At 48.4% G+C, this 26968-nt stretch overlaps 1 protein-coding gene across 2 annotated transcripts in view; it reads right to left on the reverse strand.

The window, feature by feature from the left end:
* The window catches only part of ANK2 (ankyrin 2), a 701030-nt gene that overhangs the window by 593506 nt on the left and 80556 nt on the right, over nucleotides 1–26968 (reverse strand). Inside the window, exon 1 of one of the 2 annotated variants that reach the window (XM_073640294.1) lies at nucleotides 4462–4610. The exons of the other annotated variant lie outside the window; for it this stretch is intronic. The gene's annotated coding sequence lies outside the window, so the exon portion shown is untranslated. Of the gene's footprint in view, nucleotides 1–4461; nucleotides 4611–26968 lie in introns of those variants that run through there. 2 annotated transcript variants of the gene reach the window in all.

Consider the following 26968-nt stretch of genomic DNA (forward strand, 5'->3'; position numbering starts at 1 on the left):
AACTTGCACTTTCCAGTATCGAAGGAATGCAGAAGAATATCAGGAAATGTTATTTTCTCAGAGACAGCATGCTGTGCATCTAAGCCTTCAATAAACAAGCCACTCTGTGCGATACCTAAAGACAATCCTAAATATGCTTTCTTTCCTCTTCCCCCCTTCCCAGAGCTGATAAACAGTAGCATCTGGCTATTAGGTGACTCAGTCTGTACAATGCAGAAAGCAGTAGTGTAGCCTCTCAGACATTTCTGTGGATGGGCCATATGCCCAGTGTGCTATAATAACCTAGCCCAGCTCCTGGCTCCTGCCGAGCACATTAGCATTATTATATATCGTATGCTTTATTTATGACTTGAAATAGAATTTACCCCAATGGTACTCAATCTAAGTTGTTTTCCAGTAAACGTATTAACAAATATAAAGATTAAATCCCAATATCCTCCAGGGAGTTTTCAGGTCTTATATAAATAAAACTAAATTGCTGGACAACAAAAAGTTCTACAACATTCATATATAGCTTGTATTTCAATTCCTCATAATTTTCTAGATTACTGTCAGTGAATTGGGACATTCTTGGCTATAACTGGAGGCAGAAAACCTCTTCCTGATCTAAGGGTTTAGCAAATCCTGAGACAAGTGTAGAGAATTCTCCATGACAAACCCACACTAAACCGTACGTTTCTTGGTGCACATTTTTATGCTGATTTTGCAGCAGTTCCATGTGACAACACGTCATCATTGGGGACCAGGATCAGGTGATCTGCAGAAAAATCCACAATAGGACCTGATTTCAGATGGCTTTTTTTAATTGACATGCTGCGCTTTTAAAATCCACACTATAGGTCAATTTTCATGCAGAAAAATTCTGCTGCATTTGGATGCGATTTGTTCAAATCTCATTTTGCTGCCACATGGATTCCTCAGTATTTTTGCCAGGAGTGGACGCGCACTACTCACTGCTCACTTTTGACAATCCAAGAAGAGCTTAAAGGGTTATTCTCAACATAAGAAATACTTAAAAGTGTTTGTAAAGGTTTATTTGTTATTTAAAAATCCTCTCTGTTCTCAAGAACAGAGGGATTATTAGTCTTTTAGTTTACTGCTCCTTGCCTACGTTATCATCCACCTCTGAAGTCTATTAGGAGCAGCCAGTCTAGCAAGTTATGCATCGCTGACAAGGTTTTTGCTAAAGAGCTTACAAGTTTTGCTTTGAAGCTAACCAGATGGCTGGACCCAGCCAGCTTCAGTGCCCCTGTGCTTTTCTGACACTGCAGAGGCAAAGCTGCCTCTGTTTTCAGCATGGGAGAGCACAGCATTCATTTCAGCAGCTCAACCATGCCGCTGAGCCATCAATCATAAGAAGCAGAGTGCCCCCCAGAAAGCAGGAACACGGTAGGCTGGGGGGCGGTGCACTCCTGAAGATCTATGTGGAGAACCTTTAAGTTCCTTTCCCTATGATTGAACTTTTAATTCAATAAACAAACTTAAAGCAGTTGTCCGGTCTTAAACTACAAGTCTGCAGTCACTTTGTGTGACTGCAGACTTGTGAATACTCACATCCTGCGCACTGTCAGGATTCTTCGGTGCAGGGAGTGGCGGTCATGTGACAGCATATATACGATATGCATACTCCCAGCCTCATTCCGACTAGGTAGGTGTGGCCTCACTCAATGCAAGTTTATTGAGCAAGGCCGGAAACAGTCTAGTTTGCATGTGACAGGGCACATGCATATCGCATACTTGCCGTCACATGACCACCGCTCCCAGTGCTGGAGAATCCTCACAGTGTGATGTGAGGGTTCGCTAGTCTGCAGTTCCACAGAATGACTGCAGACTTGTAGTTTAAAACCGGACAACCCCTTTAATTTGGAAATTCTGTATAGGAAGTGAAGTCACACATATGATAAATCAATAAGACCAGAAAGAGTGGGGCACTACACTACGTAACATGCTGGAATTACAGGTACAATCCACTAGTGATTTTTACACTGTGAAGATGCTGTATCAATGCAAAAAAACCTGTTCAATAGCCAGACCAAGCTGCTTTATTACCCACAGTTCAGTAGGATAAGCAGATTGCTGCCAGCTAATCAGTAATCCCACACTACCCTCAGCATGTTTCTCTGACAAGCGCTTCCCTGTGATGCTGCTTATACAAATAGAAGTCCCTGGGGCCATCAAGAGTTAATAATCGTTTATTTCAGAAGGAAACTTTATAGTCAACAGATTAAAGGAAATGATCATACAGAAACGATAACTGTCCAATCTAATGGTCCAGAGCGATAGGTAAGGGCGGTATATAAACAACATTGCGACAGTCCAAATATTGTGTTAAGCCGCATATGTACGTGATAGTCACTCAATCCTTGATTTTAATGGGATTGGCCGCTGATTTAATATGACGAGGGGCAGCCCAACAATCATCTGCTGTGCATCAGAGGGGATATTCAAATGTCCAAGCCAAAAGTATCTAGCAGCGGCTTATTCTGCTGTCCACTTAAATAAGCATGCTTATAGAGAAGTAGGGCATGAAAGCTGCTTCCACAACAATCTAATAAGTACGACCAGACTACACACAGGCATTATTCAATGGGACACTTGCTGATGCAGACCATGGGAATAATTTGAGGTGCAAGATGTAAAAACTTCACACACAAGTTGCATGGCTGCTGGTAGTCACTAATAAAGCTGCAGCATTACACCCAGGTCCTTGCAGCTCCACTTCCAGCCTTCTGCTTGGTACAGCAGGGTGTATCCGGTGTTGGTGCATCATCAGTGCTGTGTGTGAAGACAACCTGTCCCTTCTCAGTGTATAAGTTAGCTGTGACGCTGGCTTAGTTACTGAAATGATCCAGTCAGCCCTCTTCACACACAGTACTGATTACATGCTGACACAAAAGCTCTTGAGTTGAGCTGCCAGGATCAGGGAGATGAAGACTATGGCACTTTAAATATGTTTGTAATATTGATATATTGAATTTTTTTTCTCTTGACAAAGTTAATTTTGTAGAAGTGGACATGCCATTTCATTTTTAGACTCCACTAGGGGGAGCTTTCGGGGCTTACTGCATACTGTTTATAAAACAGTAAGCAGAGGGCTCCCCCTAGTGGTAGATGCAGGCAGCTAGAATTGTATCATACAGTTAGGTATGTATGAAGGGGATTTAGATCAGAAAAACCGTGACTTAAAATTACATGATGTTAAAAGGTGGACACTCACTTTAATTTTTAAGATTAGAATTTTTAAGGTATATTTTTTATCATACCTCTTTAAGTATGTATTATACCTCTCCTAGAAAGGAGATTAATTGTATCTAGTGCCTTAGTAATGGTTTGTGCCTGTGCATAAAAAGAACTCTACAATGAAAATAAAATGAACAAAAAAGAACTTCTGAAAAGTAGCACAATATATCTGATTTATATGTCTTTTAATTAACTGCATCTAAAATCAAAACTAATTCCATCTCTGTCTATCCATCTATCTGTCTATCCATCTATCTAAGTCTATCCATCTATGATGAATAATTTGTACACCACCACCGTGCTATACAGACATCACAACAGCCACTCCCAAACAGCACATATTAGATAACAAATAACTTATAAAACATTGCTGCTTTCCCCATTTCTATGAATATGTGATCTATATTCGATAAAATATCAATCTCAACCCATGATACAAGCGCTGACTCAGCTGCTGCAGAACGAAGACTCCCAATCTGCATTATACAAATGGCACAGCATACTGTAGGCAACAGCTGGCATCCCAGGTTATCCATGCCCATTTTAGCCCCTGGCTGTCTGTAATTGATCCATCTAAAGTTCACAGATGCTGATGTTCAATGTGTGGGCTGTATATAGATGTCTCTCACCCCTGATCTCCCACATTGAGGAGCTTGGGTGATGCATTGGTTTTGCACTGTGGGGTATGGCTATGTGAAATCATAGTGATGAGTGTGATCCCATAAATCACACACTGACATAATACAGAGGAATATCACACAGGTAAAATATTCAGTCCCCTCTGAAATAGACAGTGATAAATGCAGATCCCAGGGACTCTCCTTCTGAAATACATGGCTTCTGCCTGCAGGCTAGCACTAGTCCAGCACCTACTCCTATGAAGATCCCTGTATTCCCAGTTTATCCCTATTGTTCCAGCACACGATCTGGAGAGGATGTGATCCTGGGAGGAGAAGGGTGTGGCACCGGAGCCAGGCTGCTGGGTACCTCGTCCTGCTCCATTCATTGCCCTCAATGCATCCCTCACATAGGTGTGATGTGCAGGAAGCACCAATAATACAGAAAGGTGATGATGTCAATGAGCTAGAAACTACAGATTCCTTCCCAATATATCCCAGGTCCTCCATGTAAAAAGTTCTGTATCACTGCTCTGTGCCGCCCTATGCATGGCACCTCGCCCTCCTCCTCCTCCAGCCTCAGCCCACTCACACCCTCACTTACTAGGCACAGGCAGCGGTGCTTGGCAGTCAGAGCCGCAGATCTCCAGCAGCGGTCCGGACACAAGAGGCGTCCTCTCCATGTGCTGCCGCTGAGGATGCAGCGCACACACTGGCCGCACCGCCCCTGTCACTCACACGGTGACGTCACAGCAGCCGACCAATCACAGCACGCGGCTACGCCCGCTCCGGCCAGGTGCAGCATCCTCTGCGATCGTCTTCTAGTGGTCCCACTTCTGGTGTCCTGTTTCCTCGGGGGGAGGTCAGGGATTATCGATGTGTGGGGGGCAATATGGCAGCTGACATGGACTGAGGGGTGGGGGGATCCTAATGCTATAATTCATGTCGAGGCCAAATGTAAGAGCTGATTGTCAAGGGACAGGAAGCCAATAATGGCACAAGATATGGCCGACAAATGTAGGGAAGGGAATACACTACAGTGATGCTCTGCTGTCAATGTGAACTCTGAGGTAAAGGTTGCTCGACTAGTGATTCCATAATGATGACGTAATAGTGCACCGCGCCATAACTTCTACACACTGACTGCTCCAGCTGACCTTCTGCTCTTCTGCAACAGCTCACATGTGGATTAAGCATTATTTTCCAAGCTGCTGCAGAACCTCTGCTATAGGATGAGCTTCCTGCTAAACTTAGACAGATTGAAATGAACTTGACCTTCTTAAAAAAAAAGTTCTGCACTGGGCAAGAAGGTGATTTTTCTGCAACTTTTCCTACATGTCCTCCTACGTTTCCTCATATGTGTCCTCATACATGTTTTCATACATATCCTCATACGTGTTCTCACACGTGTCCTCATACATATCCTCATACGTGTTCTCACACGTGTCCTCATACATATCCTCATACGTGTTCTCACACGTGTCCTCATACGTGTCCTCATACATATCCTCATACGTGTTCTCACACGTGTCCTCGTACGTGTTCTCATACGTGTCCTCACACGTGTCCTCATACATATCCTCATACGTGTTCTCACACGTGTCCTCATACATATCCTCATACGTGTTCTCACACGTGTCCTCATACATATCCTCATACGTGTTCTCACACGTGTCCTCATACATGTTCTCACACGTGTCCTCACAAGTGTCCTCATACATGTTCTCATACATGTTTTCATATATGTCCTTATAAGTGTCCTCATGCAGGTTCTCATACTTGTCCTCCTACATGCCATCCAATGGATGAGATGTGTAAGTGTTGCCCATAAAAATCCCCCCCTTCATCATTGTGATCTCCCATTTTCTGTATGTGCCCAGACAACCACTTCACTGGTAAATAGACTGGATACTTTATTGTAAAGGTACCCACTAATTCTGGAGGCCACATTGTAATACTTATATCACAGAAGTTGTCTTCACTCTATAATGACAGAAATTCTTTAAAATTTACAGAGAATCTACCCATTATTGTCCCAGACCTACGGTGACTCCTCCAGAATGTGGAGGGTGTACAGTATATTTTTCAGATGGACCTCTAATAGATATCCAAAGTACCAGAGTCAGTCACAGTGCCAGCGCGCACCCCAGTCACAGTGCCAGCGCACCCCAGTCACAGTGCCAGCGCACCCCAGTCACAGTGCCAGCGCACCCCAGTCACAGTGCCAGTGCACCACAGTCACAGTGCCCGCGCACCCCAGTCACAGTGCCAGCGCACCACAGTCACAGTGCCCACGCACCACAATCACAGTGCCCAAGCACCACAATCACAGTGCCCTCACATTACACAGGTAACTGCAGTCCCCCATAACACTGTTAGTCACTGTGCATTCTGACAAAGCTGGTCATAGTGTCATGTACCAAATCTGGCCATGGGGTCTCCATAATGCATCACAGCTAGTCCCAATGTCTTAATACACAGCTAATGTTAGGGTTTCAATAACTAACCACAACGTCCTATGTCACGGGAAGTCATAGGGTCCCCATAATATTACTACTCACAGGGCCTATATGTGAACACTGAGCCTGGCATTAAATGGGATTTTCAGGGAACACAAAAATAATAATAAAAAACACAATCTTGGTGTCCCTGTAATGAGTCCCCAATTCCTACTGTTTCCTTTATTTTTGTTTTCTAGCTTCCCTTCAGCTCGCTGCAGCCATCTTTATGGTTTTTTTTCTTGCTTATGCCCTGAACTTGCTGCCAGCTCTTCCCCTGTGCCTCTAGACTCCATTTCCCAAGAGGCAGAGCTGTAGCTGTCCCACACCTCCCTTACTCCCACCATCAGTGACAACTGGGCATGGCCCTGATGAAACCACAAATGGTGTCCAGTGGGATCTCCTCCCATACCTAGATCTGCGCATCAGTGAGCTCCTGGACAGTATCAGTGTTGGATGCACTAATACACATCGTGCCAGAGAGAGTGAAAATTAGAATCAGCTCTGAGAACAAGAGCTAGTCAATGGCATCAAAGCTTTCCACATCCAGGATCTACCATAAGGCCGGTTACTGTCCTCCACAAGGTGGACCTACAGCACACTGCACCAGCCTAAGACCTGACAATGGCCCTGAGGATTTCATTTGCGTACCTAAACAATAGTCACAGGATTACTGACTATCATTTTCGGATGTGCCATCCAGGAAGAGCCGGACTATTTGTACAACCTGAATAGGCTGCAGGTACTGCGCCGTGCTACCAGCAAAACCAAAGAAGAAACAGGAAAAATAAGAGGAGAGAAATTAGCTAACAATGGAGCGATGATAGCGCTCAGAGGTGGCAAAAGTAGAAAAAGCTTTTACTCCATACTCATGCAAAAGACAGCAAAGTTTTGACTGCCATGGTCTTTGTCAAGCTTATATATTAAATTGAAACAGCAGACTTATAGGTAGACAACACAGCAATCACATAAGTTGTACACGTCCCTACAATAATTCTATACAATACAGGACTTAAAGGGAGTCTGTCCTCCAAACTGTTTATACAGTCATCTTGCTCTCTGAATAGTAATGCCATTCGCATCCTTACTTATGAAACCTGTTTCTCCCTGTCTGTAAAAATGTAGGTTTAATTCATATGCAAATGATACTTAAGTGCTCTAGGAGTGTCAAAGCACTTCCCAAGCCTCTAGCCTCCTCCCAGCCCTACCTTCCTCTGCTCGCCTGACCGTGCAGTCAAAGTCAGATAAACAAAGGAGGGTGGGCTAAATGGAGAATTAAGAGTCAGGAAGGCAAAGGCATGGCAAGTGCTTTGTCGCTCCCAGAGCACTTAAGCCTTATTTGAATATGAAGTAAAACAGCATTTTTTTTAAGTCAGGGAGAAAAAAATTGCATTAGTAAACGTGTGGATGACATTAAAGTTCAGAGAGCAACAAAACCATGTTAACAGTTTGGGCTGGGGGCACGGATGAATCATGCTGACCAATTCCCTTTAATATCAAAACAACGTCAGTGATTTCTGCCTCATTATCTAGCAACTAATGTGACTATGTAGCACCCTGAGGATTCGGCTGCTACAGGGGTATTGCACCTCAACCCAGAGGTGTGGTATTCCACTCCCGGGTAAGGATGGAGTGTGGAACTGAGCTAGTAGGCTGCATGCACTACATACATCCCATTTCCGGGGGACAGATCAACGGTACTCCCACCAAGTAAATGTGCAGGTACGACAGCGTCTGTCCCTGGCTGGAGTGGGAGGGGGGTGGAACATCCCAGTAGTGTAGGGGCAGATAGGGGTAGCAGCCTGGGTAAAGCTAGGAGCTCATTGGGTGCTGGTCACCTGAGCTCACACATAGAGGGAGTATATAAGGTGGGCACCATCTTAGATCAGGGTCAGTCAGTCAGTCAGCCTGTGAGTCAGTCAGACAGTCTGTCTGAGAGCCTGAGAAGCAGAGCAGAGGAGAAGGAAGAGAGACCCAGAGGCGCAGGACGAGAAGGGACCCCAAGAGCCTGTATGAGAGCTGATAAGGGTGAAGGGTCGGCAAAAGGGTACCGGATCCCAAGCTGGCGGAGGCTACAGCACACCTTAGCCAGGAACCGGAGGTCGTGGGCAGGATCTGCCACGACCCTCACCAAATCCACTAGAAAGGCATACCAAGCATAGGGTCAGGGAGCCCAGAGGAGGCTTGACCACCAAGAGACCCGAGGGAGCCGGCCAAAAGTGGATCCCTGGTGGGAACGGCTAGAAGAAGGGAGAGTCAGAAAGGAGCTCAGGACCATACTCAAGAATTGCCCGGGAGTTGGCCGAGTCCAGGACCTGGTGGACGCAGCACGGCTTGGGTGGTCACTGATCTGCAGAGTGACCCGAGCAACACCAGTGAGTAAAAACCCTGAACTGCATTTCATGCCTCTGAGTCTCCTTGCTGCACCTTCACAACCACCATCCTCCACGTCTGACCCCCTGAGGCTATACCCCTCCCGTTGGGGGTTATACTACCACAGCTGCACACACACCACCAGCCTCAGCGGACCATCCTGCAGCGGCGGCCTTTTGACCACAAATCAACGGGTGGCGTAGTCGACACAGAAACAACAACTACCAGGACTGCCGCACACTGAGTTTGACACCCTGGGCATGGACCGGGTCACAGCCACTCGGAGACTACAACCCCCATCTGATCCGGCTCCGGGTATCCCTAACAACATGGCCCAGGGGGTGCGTCAACTATACAATCAAATATTGTATTTAGAACTGTACATCTTGAAAACCTAATAAGGACAGTTGTTACCGATATAAATCAACAGCACATGTGCTGGCGTCCAGATTGGGCTACCGCGCATGTGTTCCTATACCCAATAGTTTAGATTTCTCTGTTGCTTGGCCCATGAACCAGTTTGCCAAACCAACTCTTGTTCTATGACCCGCGTACTGGTTACATAGCAATCTGGTAACATACTAAAAGCAAAGAAATAAGCGTATCTATTCCTGACAAATCGATCATCCAGGTAAAAGATAGACTATAAAGTAGCATGATAGAGTGGTGGGATCATAACCAACATATTTACCTCTAGTCTAGCATATGATTGATCAATCACCATATAGAGAGGAGGAGCAGGGGATGGGAATTTTATGCATATAGCAGCTGTAATCACATAACATTATCCCATTCTAGGTGCACATACTAAAGATCATGATAGTATAAGATCAGTAAAATAGCCAGATATATTCCTTGCGCATACTCTTAGATGACAGATAGCACCTTTAAAGGCTCTAATATCCCATTACTCAAGAGAGATAACCAAACTCTCTATAAAGGATTCCACCATTTTAGATCATACTAAAGAAAAAAGGAACGAGGGGTCAGTGACTATCACCTGCAAAGCCATTCAATTTTGGGGGCTTGTGTTCTTGCTTCTCCAACGCAACAGTTGTCACTTTCATTTTCATCAAAAGCAGGTAAAACTGATTCACCTCCTTAGGCTATGTTCACATCACGTTTTATCCACTCGTCAGTGGCTTCGGTCGGGGCTTACAGTGTTAAATCCTGAAAAACGGGATTCAGATGTTTGCGCTGATAGGACCAATGACTTTGATGATGCAGAGTCACCTTGTGCTCTGTCGGACATCATTTCCAGCAGATTCCGCCTATTTGAGTTGGGCTCCAAGATGAAGTTGACCGCGTTTTGTTGCCCACCTCAAATAGGCAATACACCCCAATAGCTTGAAACGCCACCTTTAGCGGCAATAACTTGGAGTAATCATCTCCTGTATAACGTTATCAGTTTCTCACTTCGTTCAGGAGGAACTTTGGACCAATCTTCTTTACAAAGTCGCTTAAACAGTTAAAGAAGGCGCCATTTACCCCCATTTTTGTTTTTATTTGTACATGCGGTTTAAAGAGCTGTACATTTTTTTCTTGTTCAGATTGTCAAGTTATTTTTGCGTCTTTCTTTTGCTATACATGAAGCTTCATTTTTATGTCACTGTTGTATTCTAACAACATGACAGACAGCTCACTACACCTGCTTTACTATCATCCCGGGGGCTCGGCAGCCTGAGCAGACATGAAGGTTAAATCCAAGCTGAAGAAAAGTTGGCATTTCATCCTCCAAGAATAAATTCTTTATTTAAGATCCATCAATATTAAAAATAGGTATCAAAACACTGATGTGTTTCGGAATTGAATTACTTACGGTAATCATAGATGTTCGATATATACAAACATCACCATTAAAGACATTTTAAAAGGTTTGTACATATCGAAGAGCTATGATTATACAAATTTCATTCGGAAACGTATCAGATTTTTGATACCTATTTTTAATGTTGTTTTTGGGCATATATTTTCAATAAAGAATTTATTCTAGGAGGCCGGAGTGCCGACTTTTCTTCAACTTAGATTTAAAGGGGTATTCCCATCTCCAAGATCCTATCCCAATATGTAGTGGGTGTAACAATAATAATATTAGCAAATACCTTCAATTAGAAATGTAGTATCGTTTTTCTGATTCCCTATGTCTTTTTCCTCATGTGGAGGCACTGCAGGACCTTAGATATCCATGGTTACGACCACTGATATAGTGAAAGTTAGCTAGTTGCTGGTGGTCGTAACCGTGGATACCTAAGGTCCTGCAATGCCTGCACATGAGGAAAGAGACATAGTGAATCAGAAAAATTATACTACATTTCTAATTGAATGTATTTGCTAATATAATTATTATATCACCTACTACATATTGGGATAGGATCTTTGAGATGGGAATACCCCTTTAACTTTCATATTCTCTTTTTTTTTTCTAATATTGTGCAATATCTTTGGATACTTGATAATGAAATATTTTCATTTTCATCTTATTTCCCTTGTAACTAGGACTGGTATATTAGCCCCAGTCACATGGGAAATACAGCCCACTGAGTACATAGCAGAGCTGTTGGGTCTCCTATGATCCAGCAGCTCCTGCTCCCGCACTATGCACAGCGATCACAATACCGCTGAGTATGGAGGAGGAAGCACCATCAGTGCTTCCTAGTACTGCGTACACAGTGCTTCTTTAGCAGAGAAGGTACAGAAGGCACAGAAGGTAATAAACTGTTTGTGCCTTCTCTATGGGGACTGACAGTTGAATCCCTGCTCCAGCGGCTATACAATCGCATGTAGCTCTGCTTCTATGCAGTGAAGACAGATTTTCCCATTACTGAGATAGGAGATGGCAGCTGGTGCTTTTAAAATTCTGATGCAGGTTGAGCGGATGTCAGCTGTATACTACAGCTGACACCCTGCTGCATCAGCTAGGATCAGTGCTAGCTCCGATTGTGACTGTTTAAACCCCTAGATATTGCTGTCAATAGCAACAGGGGCATCTAGATGGTTAACAAAGGAAAATGGCTCCCTCTTTCATCCCATCAGCAACCCGATTGTGAGGTGCTGATGGCTACTGTGGCTACCCCAAGCCAAGTAATAGCCCCGGGGTCTGCCAGATATAATGGTTTGTTAATTCCTGCCATAAACAGGATCTAACATGTATCAGTGTAAAACTGAGTTGTGACAGTTTCTGAGCTCGTATCAAAGGCAGGGAGCTAACATTTGACGTAACTGTACGTCATATGTCGGTAAGGGGTTAATCCCTGTGAAGCACCTAAAGAGTTAACAATGTTCTTGACAGCAGTTTTGAAATCTTTGATGGATGTGTTATTTACGATGGTATTACTTTTATTTTTGGGGATTTTCCAGTACATAGCACCCTTTAAGTCATCTAATAAGTGAATAGGTCCCTAAAAAACAGGTTTTCTAAATTTCCTTGAAAAAATTAAAACGTGCTGCCAAAATTGGAGCCTTTAAAAATCTTACAAATATAAAAGGACGTTTGAAAAATGATGCTGATGTAAAGTAGGCATACGATAATTTAATATCATATTTGTGTGACTTGACTTTCTGGTTTAGGGGTATAAATATTATACATTTGAACATTGCTAATTTTTATAAATTTTCATAAAATTTCAGATATATTCAAAACACATAACATCAATCTAAACTTACAACTAACATAAAGTACAATGTGCAACAAACAAAAACTATCTCAGAATCACTGGGATTTGTAGAAGCGTTCCAAAGTTATTACCACATAAAGTGACACATTGACACAACATTTCAATTGGGTTGAGGACTGGACTTTTTTTCTAATTGTACTTTCATAAACTTGAACATTTAAATTTTGAATCCTTTAGAGTATGAACTGTAGCTCTTGTTTTTTTTTTTTCAATTTCTCTGAGCATTGCATGATATGACATTGTGGTGAATTTGCTGAGACGTCCATTTCTGGGAAGACAACCTTCTTAGATGTTTTCCCACTTTTGAATAATCTTTCTTATTCTAGAATGATGGAGTCCAAATTGTTTGAGAGTCTGCGACAATTGCTTTTCTAAGATCATTGCTGATGTCTTTCCTCCTTGCCACTGTGTCCAGACTAGCACATTTCTACTTGGTCATATTTGCTGGTGAAGAATTAAAGGGGTTGTCCACTACTATCCAGGTGTTAGAAACCCCTTCTTGAGCTAAATGTTCAGACCCGATAAAATAAACAAACCTATACCCACGTCCCGTGCCGGCTCTGTTACAGCAGTGTCAGCACTCGTGGTCCCGGGGCTGTGATGCAGTGAAATGACACGTGGTGCCCCGCGCCCAATCAGCGCTGTCGTCACTGTCTCCGCCTCCTGTCAAAATGAACATGAACAAGAAGTCTGAGATGAGCTGCAGCCCAGATTTCCGCTTCATGTTCAATTCGTATAAAGTCCGGGACAGTGATGCCAGCGCTGATTGGGCGCCGAGCATCACGTGTCATTCCCCCGCTTCACAGCCCCGGGACCGCGAGTGCCGACACTGCTGGAACGGGACACGGAGCCGGCACGGGAGGTGAGTATAGGTTTGTTTATTTTATAGGGGCCAAACATTTAGTTCAAGAAGGGGTTAAGACTTTGAAGTGGCCTAGTCAAAGTCCTAACCTTAATCCGATTGAGATGCTGTGGCATGACCTTAAAAAGGTGGTTCATGCTCGGAAACCCTCCAATGTGGCTGAATTACAACAATTTTGCAAAGATGAGTGGGCCATAATTCCTCCAGAGCGTTGTAAAAGACTCATTGCCAGTTATTGCAAATGCTGGATTGCAGTTGTTGCTGCTAATGGTGGCCGAACCAGTTAATAGGTTTAGGGGGCAATCACTTTTTCACACAGGGCCCTGCAGGTATGGATTTCTTTTTCCCTTAATAATACAGACCTTCATTTAAAAACTGCATTTTGTGTTTACCTGTGTTATCTTTGTCTAATATTTAAATTTGTTTTGTGATTCAAAACATTTAAGTGTGACAATCATGCAAAAGAATAAGAAATCAGGAAACGGGCAAACACTTTTAAACACCACTGTATATACAGTTAGGTCCAAAAATATTTGGACAGTGACACAAGTTTTGGCATTTTAGCTGTTTACCAAAACATAGTCAAGATACAGTTATATAATTAATATGGGCTTAAATTGCAGACTCTCACCTTTAATTTGAGGGTATTTACATCCTAATTCGAGAAAGGATTTAGGAATTACAGCCCTTTACAATACAGCTGCCTCTTTTTAAAAGGACCAAAAGTAGTTGGACAATTATCTCAAAAGTTTTTTGGCTGCATTGGGCTGCATGGGCTATTCCCTTATCAATCCATCATCAATTAATCAGTTAAAAGGTCTAGAGCTGATTCCAGGTATAACATTTGCATTGTGAAGCTGTTACTGTGAACCTACAAGATGTGGTCTGTCAAAGATCACAGCCGGGAGGGTCACGCAGATTCACCCACTGTTATTTTTGTTAAGGGAACTCAACTCCGCTGCCTTCAATTGCCAGGACAATTAGGCAATTGTCTGACGAGTGATGGACCAGACCGCGGCTGCTTCCACTACTAGACCAGTTTTTGGAGACCTAACAGAGAGCATATGATATACAGTGCCTTGTGAAAGTATTTGGCCCCTTTGACCTTTTCTACCATTTGCCACATTTCTGGCTTCAAACATAAAGATATAAAATTCAAATTTTTGGGGGGAAGAATCAACAACAAGTGGGACACAATCATGAAGTGGAACGAAATTTATTGGATATTTTAAACTTTTTAAAAAAATTAAAAACTGAAAAGTGGGGCGTACAATATTATTCGGCCCCCTTGAGTTAATACTTTGTAGCGTCACCTTTTGCTGCGATTACATCTCTATCAGTTTTGCACATCGAGAGGCTCAAATTCTTGCCCATTCTTCCTTGCAAAACAGCTCGAGCTCAGTGACGTTGGATGGAGAGCGTTTGTGAACAGCAGTTTTCAGCTCTTTCCACAGATTCTCGATTGGATTCAGGTCTGGACTTTGACTTGGCAATTCTAACACCTGGATACGTTTATTTTTTAACCATTCCATTGTAGATTTTGCTTTATGTTTGGGATCATTGTCTTGTTGGAAGATAAATCTCCGTCCCAGTCTCAGGTCTTTTGCAGACTCCAACAGGTTTTCTTCCAGAATGGTCCTGTATTTGGCTCCGTCCATCTTCCCATCAATTTTAACCATCTTCCCTGTCCCTGCTGAAGAAAAGCAGGCCCAAACCATGATGCTGCCACCACGTTTGACAGTGGGGATGGTGTTTTGAGGGTGATGAACTGTGTTGCTATTGCGCCAAACATATTATTTTGCATTGGGGCCAAAAAGTTCGATTTTGGTTTCATCTGACCAGAGCACCTTATTCCACATGTTTGGTGTGTCTCCCAGGTGGCTTGTGGCAAACTTCAAACGAGACTTTTTATGGATATCTTTGAGAAATGGCTTTCTTCTTGCCACTCTTCCATAAAGGCCAGATTTGTGCAGTGTACGACTGATTGTTGTCCTATGGACAGACTCTCCCGCCTCAGCTGTAGATCTCTGCAGTTCATCCAGAGTGATCATGGGCCTTTTGGCTGCATATCTGATCAGTCTTCTCCTTGTTCGAGATGAAAGTTGTTACGGGGCCGGGTGGTGGAACCTCTGTGCCGAGGTGCAAGGAGGAACCCAGAGGGGCGTGACTAAGTATCCACCCGAACCGACCCTGGTCGTACGGCAGCTAACGACACCGTGACCAGGGAGGATCCGGGCTGAGGGACCAGGTGCTACTCTGGGGACGACCTTGTAACAGAGCAGGTGGCTCCCACGGGTCAGATGGCTGGGACTGACCGGTATAGCGGATGGACACGGCAAGCAGGCGGAAGTCTCTGGTAGCTGGCAGGTGGTCACAGTTCGAGAAAGCAGGGCAGGTAACGGTCTTTAGGTTTACCAGGAAGATGGTCACAGCAAGTGACGGCAGGGTCTCCAGGCAGGATGGCAGGAAACAGGCAGGTGCTCCCAGGTGAGCGGGCAGACAGACGAGGCGGGTAACTGGCAGGTAACTGGTAGGCGCTCCCAGGTGAGCGGGCTGACGGACACAGCAGGTAACAGGCGGGTGCTCCCAGGTGAGCGGGCAGACAGACCAGGCAGGTAACAGGCAGGTAACTGGCGGACGCTCCCAGGTGAGCGGTCAGACAGACGAGGCAGGTAACAGTCAGGTAACTGGTGGACGCTCCCAGGTGAGCGGTCTGACAGACGAGGCAGGAACAGTCAGGTAACTGGTGGACGCTCCCAGGTGAGCGGTCTGACAGACGAGGCACGTAACAGGCAGGTAACTGGTGGACGCTCCCAGGTGAGCGGTCTGACAGACAAGGCAGGTAACAGGCTGGCAGGCAGGACGAGGAGTCAGGCTAGCAGCGGAACCTGAGGGCTGAAGCACAGGTGAAACACAGTGCAAACAACTTTGCTCGGGCACCTCCATTTTGGAGGAGGTGCCTTATATATGGGAAGTCCTCCAGCAATTTGCCGGGGACTCCTTAGGACGACGCGCGCGGCCCCTTTAAGAGAGGGGGAGAGCGCGCGCCCTAAGCACAGTGCCCGGGAAGGAGCGTGCGCCGGCAGCAGCGAGGGAAGGAGTGCAGGAGGACGCCGCGCACTGAACAGGAAGGTGAGAGGGACGGCGTCTCTGCCTAGCAGGAGGCAGAGACGCCGATGCTACAGTACGCCCCCCCCCCCTTTTTTAGGCCAGAGAGAAATTTCTCAAGGAGAAGCAGAGCGTTGATGTTCTCCCTGGGTTCCCAAGTTCTTTCCTCAGGACCAAACCCCTTCCAATCCACCAGAAAAAAGGTTCTCCCTCTTACCCTCTTGGTGGCCAGGATACTCTCCACTTTAAAGACGTCCTCAGCAGAAACTGGAGTAGGAGGAGTACCAGGATTGTCGGAAAAAGTGTTAAGGACAACGGGTTTGAGGAGGGATACGTGGAAGGAGTTGGGAATGCGTAGGGTAGCCGGGAGTTTTAATTTGTAGGCCACTGGGTTAATTTGCCTGAGGACTTCGAAGGGTCCGATGAACCGAGGGCCCAACTTGTAGGAAGGTACTTTGAACCGCACATATTTGGAAGAGAGCCAAACCTTGTCTCCCGGATGGAATTGAGGTGGATCCAGACGTCTCTTATCAGCAAATCTCTTCATCCGCTCGGAGGACAGAAGAAGAGCGGACCTGGTATTCTCCCAAATAGTAGAAAACTCGCTGACAAGAGATTCTGCGGCAGGGTTGTCCACAGAAGCGGAAACAGGAACTGGAATCCGGGGGTACTGGCCATAGACAATAAAGAACGGGGATTGGGAATAGATTTCGCTCTCATGGTTATTATAAGAGAACTCGGCCCTTGGTAGGAGATCCACCCAATCCGAATGGTGGGCATTAACGAAGTGCCGGAGGTAGCTGGTCAGGATCTGATTGATTCGCTCCACTTGACCATTGGACTGTGGGTGGTAAGTGGAGGAGAAATCCAGGGTGACGTCTAGCAGCTTACATGTGGCTCTCCAGAAGCGTGAGGTGAACTGAACCCCACGATCCGACACGATGTGGAGGGGTAGGCCATGGAGACGGAAGATATGGCGGATAAAGTCTTTAGCCAGCTCGGGTGCAGATGGGAGACCAGGCAGGGGAATGAAGTGAGCCATTTTAGAAAAGCGGTCAACGACCACCCAAATGACTGTACAACCGGCAGAAACAGGAAGATCGGTGATAAAGTCCATAGCAATGTGCTGCCATGGAGCAGCAGGTACGGGCAGGGGCAAGAGATGGCCAGCTGGTAGATGTCTGGGAACTTTGTTACGGGCACAGGATGAACAGGCCGAGACGAAGTCTACAATGTCCTTACGCAGGGTAGGCCACCAGTAATGCCGGGAAATGAGCTGGAAGGTCTTCTTTTGGCCAACGTGGCCAGCTAGTTTAGAAGAATGTCCCCAGCGAAGAACCCTCTTCCGATCTGATACTGCTACAAACGTCTTACCGGGTGGAAGACGAGTCAGATCCAAGGGGGCCACATTCATCACCTTGGAGGAGTCAATGATGTGCGTAGGCTCCTCCTCTAGATCGGAGGACAGGAAGGACCGGGACAAGGCATCAGCTTTGACGTTCTTGTCTGCCGGGCGGAAATGAAGAATGAAGTCGAAGCGGGCAAAAAACAACGACCACCGGGCCTGGCGAGGATTGAGTCTCTGGGCATTTTGGAGATATGCCAGGTTTTCGTGATCCGTGTAGATGATTACCGGGTAGAGAGCCCCTTCTAGCAGATAGCGCCACTCCTCCAGTGCCAATTTGACGGCTAGTAATTCACGGTCTCCTATGGAGTAGTTGCGCTCAGACGAGGAGAAGATTTTGGAGAAGAAGCCGCAGGTTACCATTCTCCCGGTAGAATATTTTTGGGTGAGTACCGCTCCGGCTCCGGAGGAGGAGGCATCAACCTCCAGGTAGAATTGTTTATTATAGTCCGGACGATGCAGGATGGGGGCAGAGGCGAAGGCTCTCTTTAAGGAAAGGAAGGCCTCCTCGGCTTCAGGCGACCATACCTTGGGATTTGCCCCCTTACGGGTAAGCACAGATATGGGAGCAGTCCGGGACGAGAAGTGTGGGATGAAAAGACGATAGTAATTAGCGAAGCCCAGGAATCGCTGTATCGCCTTCAAACCTTCTGGACGGGGCCATTTTAGAACAGAAGAGAGCTTCTTCGGATCCATTTGTAGACCTGTCTGGGAGATAACATAGCCCAAGAATGGAAGGGAGGTCTGGTCGAAGAGGCACTTCTCGTATTTGGCGTAGAGGTGGTTCTGCCGGAGCCTAAGCAGGACCCGACGAACATCCCTCCGGTGTGTGGGGAGATCCGGAGAGAAGACCAAGATAACGTCCAGGTAAACCACTATGCAGGAGTACAAGAGGTCACGGAAGATGTCGTTGACCAGCTCTTGAAAGATAGCGGGGGCGTTACAGAGACCAAAGGGCATCACAAGGTACTCATAGTGACCGTCCCGGGTATTGAATGCTGTCTTCCACTCATCTCCTTGACGGATACGGACCAAGTTATATGCCCCTCGTAGATCCAGCTTGGAGAAGATCCTGGCGCCCTTGAGACGGTCAAACAATTCGGAGATGAGCAGCAGGGGGTATTTGTTTTTTATAGTGATTAGATTGAGTCCTCTGTAGTCAATACAGGGACGTAGCAAGCCGTCTTTCTTTTTGACAAAGAAGAATCCGGCTCCAGCCAGGGAGGTAGATTTTCGGATAAATCCCCTAGCCAGATTCTCCTCATTGTATTCAGACATGGCCCGGGTTTCGGCCACAGACAACGGGTAGGTACGCCCACGGGGAGGAGTGGCGCCAGGTACCAGGTCGATCGGGCAGTCATATGGCCTATGGGGTGGCAAAGTCTCTGCTTCCTTTTTACCGAAGACGTCCGCATAGGGCCAGTATGGAGCCGGGAGACCGGGAAGATTAGCTGGAGTAGGCGGAGGGCGAGCTGGGCGGACCGGAACCAGGCAGGTCCTATGGCAGTCTGAACCCCACCGGAGTACTTCGCCGGATCGCCAGTTCAATACGGGTTCATGTGTCTGGAGCCAAGGTAGACCTAGCAACAGGGAGTGAGAGAGTCCAGATAGCACATGGAAGGAGATCTTCTCAGAGTGCAGCATTCCCACCTGCAGAGTTAAGGGTTCAGTGACGAGCAGGATGGGTACTGGAAGGAGTTTACCATCCACGGAGGCAACTGACAAAGGTTCAGTGAGAGGCTTGGTGGGAATACGGTATCTCTCTACTAAGGACTGGGAGATGAGGTTCCCAGCAGCTCCAGAGTCCAAGTGAGCGTTTTCAAAGTGCCGATCCTCTCCCCAGGAGAGAGAGACAGACAAAGTCAGGGAGGGAGAGGACTTACTTTTGTCTAGGACGACCTCTCCGAGCGATCCTAGACACCGGCGTTTCCCGGCCTATCCGGGCAGGAACGGATCAGGTGCTCCTTGCTGCCACAATAGAAACAGCTCCCCTCGGCCCGGCGTGACTCCTGGCGGGATTTGACCAACTTGGTCTGGTCGACCTGCATGGGCTCGGGTGAGTGCAACTGGGGAGTGACTGAAGAAGAGACAGGTCTCTGGAAGTTAGGAGCAAGGTTTCCTTGGTACGTTCCTGGAACCGGATGTCAATCCGGGTAGCAAGTGACACTAGGTCGTCCAGGGTGGTAGGGATGTCCCGACCGGCAAGTTCATCTTTAATCCGACCGGAAAGACCCTCCCAGAAGACGGACAGCAGGGCCTCGTTATCCCAGGCAAGTTCAGAAGCGAGGGTACGGAACCGTATGGCATATTGGCCTACGGTGAGACTCCCTTGGCGGAGACGTAGCAGAGAGGAGGCTGACGAGGTCTTTCGTCCCGGTTCATCGAAGACTTTCCGGAAAGCAGTGAGGAAAGCTGACAAGTTGGATACTAGGGGATCCCCTCTCTCCCACAGGGGATTTAGCCAAGCCAGTGCCTCTCCAGTGAGATGGGACATTATGAAAGCCACTTTCGCCCGGTCGGTGGTAAAGTGATGTGCCAAGAGTTCAAAGTGCAGGGTGCACTGGTTTATGAAGCCCCGAGCTTGAGCGGGGTCGCCTCCGAAACGAGGAGGTGCACAAAGCCGGGGTCCAGAGCAGGATGCCATGGTATTGATGGGCAGCGGCGCTGCAGGGTGCGAGTCGTGCAACTAGCGGTGGTTGTAGGTGGAGCAGTCAGTGTGTCCAGGCGGGAGTGGACATTCCGCAGGTGGTTCAGGATGGACTCCTGCTGGGATCTCTGACGGGAGACTTCCTGGTATAGGTCAGAGAGCGAGGGAGCTTGGGTGCCACCGGGTTCCATGGCCCGAGCAAACTGTTACGGGGCCGGGTGGTGGAACCTCTGTGCTGAGGTGCAAGGAGGGACTCAGAGGGGTGTGACTAAGTATCCACCCGAACCGACCCTGGTCGTACGGCAGCTAACAACACCGTGACCAGGGAGGATCCGGGCTGAGGGACCAGGTGCTACTCTGGGGATGACCTTGTAAGACAGCAGGTGGCTCCCACGGGTCAGATGGCTGGGACTGACCGGTATAGCGGATGGACATGGCAAGCAGGCGGAAGTCTCTGGTAGCTGGCAGGTGGTCACAGTTCGAGAAAGGGCAGGTAACGGTCTTTAGGTTTACCAGGAAGATGGTCACAGCAAGTGACGGCAGGGTCTCCAGGCAGGATGGCAGGAAACAGGCAGGTGCTCCCAGGTGAGCGGGCAGACAGACGAGGCGGGTAACTGGCAGGTAACTGGTAGGCGCTCCCAGGTGAGCGGGCTGACGGACACAGCAGGTAACAGGCGGGTGCTCCCAGGTGAGCGGGCAGACAGACCAGGCAGGTAACAGGCAGGTAACTGGCGGACGCTCCCAGGTGAGCGATCAGACGAGGCAGGTAACAGTCAGGTAACTGGTGGACGCTCCCAGGTGAGCGGTCTGACAGACGAGGCAGGAACAGTCAGGTAACTGGTGGACGCTCCCAGGTGAGCGGTCTGACAGATGAGGCAGGTAACAAGCAGGTAACTGGTGGACGCTCCCAGGTGAGCGGTCTGACAGACAAGGCAGGTAACAGGCTGGCAGGCAGGACGAGGAGTCAGGCTAGCAGCGGAACCTGAGGGCTGAAGCACAGGTGAGACACAATGCAAACAACTTTGCTCAGGCACTTTGGAGGAGGTGCCTTATATATGGGAAGTCCTCCGGCAATTGGCCGGGGACTCCTTAGGACGACGCGCGCGGCCCCTTTAAGAGAGGGGGAGCGCGCGCGCGCCCTAAGCACAGTGCCCGGGAAGGAGCGCGCGCCGGCAGCAGCGAGGGAAGGAGCGCAGGAGGACGCCGCGCACTGAACAGGAAGGTGAGAGGGACGGCGTCTCTGCCTAGCAGGAGGCAGAGACGCCGATGCTACAAAAGTTTAGAGGGACGGCCGGGTCTTGGTAGATTTGCAGTGGTCTGATACTCCTTCCATTTCAATATGATCGCTTGCACAGTGTTCCTTAAGATGTTTAAAACTTGGGAAATCATTTTGTATCCAAATCCGGCTTTAAACTTCGCCACAACAGTATCTCGGACCTGCCTGGTGTGTTCCTTGGTCTTCATGATGCTCTCTGCACTTGAAACAGAACCCTGAGACTATCACAGAGCAGGTGCATTTATACGGAGACCTGATTACCCACAGGTGGATTCTATTTATCATTACCAGTCATTTAGGACAACATTGGATCATTCAGAGATCCTCACTGAACTTCTGGAGTGAGTTTGCTTCACTGAAAGTAAAGGGGCCGAATAATATTGCACGCCCCACTTTTCAGTTTTTAAAAAAGTTTAGAATATCCCAAAAATTTCGTTCCACTTCACGATTGTGTCCCACTTGTTGTTGATTCTTCCCAAAAAAATTTGAATTTTATATCTTTATGTTTGAAGCCAGAAATGTGGCAAAAGGTAGAAAAGTTCAAGGGGGCCAAATACTTTCACAAGGCACTGTACACACCTGATTTCAACGCATGGAATATATGTATATACCCCCTGTATGGTCACTGCCAGCTTCGCAATAAGAAAAGTAACTACTTGCTGTCACCTCTAATTGTTTATACCGGTCGATTGGACACCTATTACAGGTAGCGTATGGCTTCTGGGGTACGGTTTACAGAGCAAGAGAAACAGAGCTATGAAATTTTATATTTAATCCAGAAAGAAAGGCAGTGTTTATAAAAAATATAAAAAAAGATTTTACAAAGGGGACAAAACAATACAGCATATACAATTACATAAAATTAAAAGGAATAACAGAAGAAAGTCACTAAACCTGATGTCGCGGAAATAGCTCAGATTTATGGAGGGAAATGTAGCACCCTGAGGGCTCGGCTGCTACAGGGGTATTGCACCTCAGACCAGAGGTGTGGTGTTCCACTCCCGGGTAAGGATGGAGTGTGGACCAGGGCTCGGTAGGCTGCATGCACCACACACACCCCATTTCCGAGGGACAGCTCAACGGTGCTCCCACAGAAGTGCAGGCACGACAGCTTCTGTTCCTGGCTGGAGTGGGGAGGGGGAGGAAAACCCAGTGGTGTAGGAGCAGATAGGGGTGGGTCTCTGGGCATAGGTAGGAGCCCATTGGTTGCTAGTCACCTGGGCTCGGGTGTCAGAAGGAGGTATATAAGGTGGGCACCATCTTAGGACAGGAGCCAGTTCAGTTCAGTGGAGACAGTCTGAGGAGAAGACAGGAAGCAGAGCCCCTGCATGGGCTCTGCTCTGCAGGCAGGCCTTGTCAGGAGGCTGGAGCCTGAGAGAGAGAGAGAAGAAGGAACAGAAAGGAAAGTAGGAAAGGAACTGGAACAGAGGAGAAAGGAAGCAAGGAACACAGAGAAAGGCCCAGAGACACGAGGACAGAAGGAACCCCATATGCCCAGAGGAGATACTGGGTGAAGGGTTGGCAGAACAGGGTACCGGAACCCAAATTGGTGGAGGCAACAGATTCCTCAGCCAAAGACCGGAGGTTGTTACCACATCTTGGTGCGACCCCTCACTACATCCACCAGAAAGGCATACTGTATAGGGTCAGGGAAACTGGAGAAAGGTTTCGCCAACAGAAGGCCCGAGGGAGCTGGACAAAGGTGGGTCACTGGTGGGGACGGCCAGAGAAAGGAAAGAGAAGGGAGTTCTGTGCCACACTCTGGAGTTGCCTGGGAGTTGGTCGAGTCCCTTGCCTGGTGGACGCAGCATGACTCGGGCAGTCCTAACTGCGCATAAGTGACCTGATAAAGAACTGTGAGTAAAGCATTGAAAACTGCAACTGCACGTCTCTGTGATTCCTCGCCGCACCAGCACCATTAGTACTGGGACGCTCACACCATCACCACCATCATCCACATTAGCTGCCCTGAGGCAATACTTCTCCCGTGGGGAGTCATCCCAAGCTTAGCTGCGCAAACAACATCAGCCTCAGCGGTCTGCAGCGCAGCGGCGGTCCCCACTGACCGCAATCCACGGGTGGCGTAGTCGGACAATTACAATACAAATAGACTGCCACTGGTTTGACCGCCCTGGGCACGGACCGGGTCACCGCCACACTGAGACTACAACCCCCAGCGATCCGGCTCCGGCTTCCCCTGCACAGCACAGGCCCAGGGGGCGCGTCAACTTTGGCGTAGTCGGCAGGATTCAAACCAACCCGCCACCAACGGGTATTGCGTGCCTGAAGAAAATTGTACATGTACCTGGAAAAGAAGTCACCCGCCATTTCCAGAAGTTTCCCGTCGTCCGGAGTCGTTTCCCGCCATCCGGAGCCGATTCCCGCCATCAGACGCCATCTTGGGTCTTTTCCCGCCATCGGACGCCATCTTGGCTCGTTTCCCGCCATCCGCAGCCGCTTCCCGCCATCGGACGCCATCTTCGGGACGCCGCGCGGGAAGAAGAGGGGCGTGGACGCCGAAAGCGCGCGAGATCCGAAGCTCCGCCCCACGCACTGACGCTGCGTAAGGTCCTGGAAGGGAGAGGGAGCGACGCTGACGTCACAGGAGAGCGACACAAGGTCCTCAACCCCGACGATCGACTGCGGAGCCGCGGCCTACGGAGGAAGATCAACGCAAGGTAGGCCACGGTCCACCAGGGGGGAGGAGGACACCAGGAACGGAGAGCAAGATGGCGGACCGGCAGCAGACCAAGCTGCCCAGCATCGGCAGTGCCCCAGCCGTCGCGGGCCCCGACCAGCGCCAGGAGAAGACGCGTGATGCAGGAGCGGTCGCGGGAGTAGGTAAGAGGAGTCTCCCTGTCCCGGACGCTGCCAGCGTCAGCCTGCTCCCGGGCCCCCTGGTGGAGCCGCCGTTCCCGGGCGCTGAAAACACCGACCTGCTCCTGACCCCGCAACAAGCCCTGTTGCCGACCCCTCCAGCCCTAGTCGCTGCCACCACCAGCCCGCGCCCAGGCCCAAAGTCGCACCCTCTGATCCCGGGCGTCATCAATGGCGGCCCTCTCCAGGCCCGGTCGCAAGGCCTGAACTCCCCGGGCGCAAAGGGACTGTATGCCCTCCATGTCCACCGTCTAACAAAGGAGGAGCTGCGGTACCGCCCAGACATGGACTACCCTGAGGGCCCGGACGGGTCTGAAGAGTACAAGGAGGAAGCATCAGGAGGACACCGTTACCAGTGAACGGTAAAGTGGAACTGTATATAGTTACCCGTCAGGGTACAAGAACTGTTGCTGATTGAAGTGTGGTCCCCGTTGGGACTAGTATGGAACTGTTAAAGAACTGTTACCTGTGTGCCCCTAATCCCTAACCAGGCTGAGGACTGTGAGCAGCCATTCCCCTATCCCCACTGGCCGAGGACTGAGAGCGGCCATCCCTTGTATATAGTTGCGCTTCTTAAAGCGCCCCCTACTGGTTTTATACAAAAACTGCAACGCCTACCTCGGAATTAAATGGACTGTTGCACCTTTACCTGGTCGCAAGTTGCACAGTGGCCAGTGAAGAAGAGAATCTACTAAAATGTTTTACCAGAAAAAGTTTGATATGCTGAATAGTTTTATATGCTGCTAGAAAATGTTATATGACAAAAGAGTTCCAGTAATATTAAAAGTGCAGTATAATGTCTAGTAAAGAGAAAGTGTTTCCCATAAAGGGAAGTTGAATAATGACGGCCGGTTTCCAATGTGAAAAGTTTTGAAAAAGTATTGCATGTTTTTGAATTGTCTTTGCTCTTTTCCAGCCCGAGGACGTGCTGTGATTTACCAGGGGGGAATGTAGCACCCTGAGGGCTCGGCTGCTACAGGGGTATTGCACCTCAGACCAGAGGTGTGGTGTTCCACTCCCGGGTAAGGATGGAGTGTGGACCAGGGCTCGGTAGGCTGCATGCACCACACACACCCCATTTCCGAGGGACAGCTCAACGGTGCTCCCACAGAAGTGCAGGCACGACAGCTTCTGTTCCTGGCTGGAGTGGGGAGGGGGAGGAAAACCCAGTGGTGTAGGAGCAGATAGGGGTGGGTCTCTGGGCATAGGTAGGAGCCCATTGGTTGCTAGTCACCTGGGCTCGGGTGTCAGAAGGAGGTATATAAGGTGGGCACCATCTTAGGACAGGAGCCAGTTCAGTTCAGTGGAGACAGTCTGAGGAGAAGACAGGAAGCAGAGCCCCTGCATGGGCTCTGCTCTGCAGGCAGGCCTTGTCAGGAGGCTGGAGCCTGAGAGAGAGAGAGAGAAGAAGGAACAGAAAGGAAAGTAGGAAAGGAACTGGAACAGAGGAGAAAGGAAGCAAGGAACACAGAGAAAGGCCCAGAGACACGAGGACAGAAGGAACCCCATATGCCCAGAGGAGATACTGGGTGAAGGGTTGGCAGAACAGGGTACCGGAACCCAAATTGGTGGAGGCAACAGATTCCTCAGCCAAAGACCGGAGGTTGTTACCACATCTTGGTGCGACCCCTCACTACATCCACCAGAAAGGCATACTGTATAGGGTCAGGGAAACCGGAGAAAGGTTTCGCCAACAGAAGGCCCGAGGGAGCTGGACAAAGGTGGGTCACTGGTGGGGACGGCCAGAGAAAGGAAAGAGAAGGGAGTTCTGTGCCACACTCTGGAGTTGCCTGGGAGTTGGTCGAGTCCCTTGCCTGGTGGACGCAGCATGACTCGGGCAGTCCTAACTGCGCATAAGTGACCTGATAAAGAACTGTGAGTAAAGCATTGAAAACTGCAACTGCACGTCTCTGTGATTCCTCGCCGCACCAGCACCATTAGTACTGGGACGCTCACACCATCACCACCATCATCCACATTAGCTGCCCTGAGGCAATACTTCTCCCGTGGGGAGTCATCCCAAGCTTAGCTGCGCAAACAACATCAGCCTCAGCGGTCTGCAGCGCAGCGGCGGTCCCCACTGACCGCAATCCACGGGTGGCGTAGTCGGACAATTACAATACAAATAGACTGCCACTGGTTTGACCGCCCTGGGCACGGACCGGGTCACCGCCACACTGAGACTACAACCCCCAGCGATCCGGCTCCGGCTTCCCCTGCACAGCACAGGCCCAGGGGGCGCGTCAGAAACGCTCCGGTGAAAACGTCCGAGGGAAAACGTGGGTCAAGGCTACACAGAAATGTATTGTGACATGCAGAAGTAGTGCTGTTGCTTTAAAAGCATTCAGCAACTATTAGAAGTAACACAAGCACATGAGACAGGAAGTGTTG

This window comes from Phyllobates terribilis, unplaced genomic scaffold (assembly GCF_046119375.1).
Source record: "Phyllobates terribilis strain yellow unplaced genomic scaffold, ASM4611937v1 Scaffold_1__5_contigs__length_1240528914, whole genome shotgun sequence".
Lineage (NCBI taxonomy): Eukaryota > Metazoa > Chordata > Amphibia > Anura > Dendrobatidae > Phyllobates > Phyllobates terribilis.